Genomic DNA, 473 nt, shown 5'->3' on the forward strand with positions numbered 1-473 from the left:
AAAAAACAAAGCGATGGTAAAGCACATAGGAGGAGCGGGACATACAACGGACGGCAGCCACCCCCGCCTCCCCCCCCGCGACCTGGGCCACCCCCGCGCGCGTCCCCCAAATGCGCTGGCACCAGCGCTGGGCCCTCCGGCGCCGGACGCCCAGCCCCAGACCCTCACCGGCGCTGCCCCGCCCCGACTCGGCCCCGGCCAGGAGCGCAGCCGCGTGCAGCTCCGGCGTCGGCCCCGCAGCGGCCGCGGCCTCGCCCCGACCCGCCCCGGCGCCGTCGCTGCCCGCCCCGATCCGACGTGCCCCGCTCCGTCCGCCGTCCGCCGTCCGCGCGCCGTTCGCCGTCCGCCGGCCCTGCGTCGCCGTCCTCGCCGCACCGTCCTCGCCTCGCCGTCCTCGCCTCGCCGCGCCGTCCCCGCCTCGCCGTCCTCGCGCGCGCCTCTGCTCCACGCGCCGGTGACGCCGTCCGTGACGA

This window comes from Miscanthus floridulus, chromosome 11 (genome assembly GCF_019320115.1).
Source record: "Miscanthus floridulus cultivar M001 chromosome 11, ASM1932011v1, whole genome shotgun sequence".
Taxonomy (NCBI): domain Eukaryota; kingdom Viridiplantae; phylum Streptophyta; class Magnoliopsida; order Poales; family Poaceae; genus Miscanthus; species Miscanthus floridulus.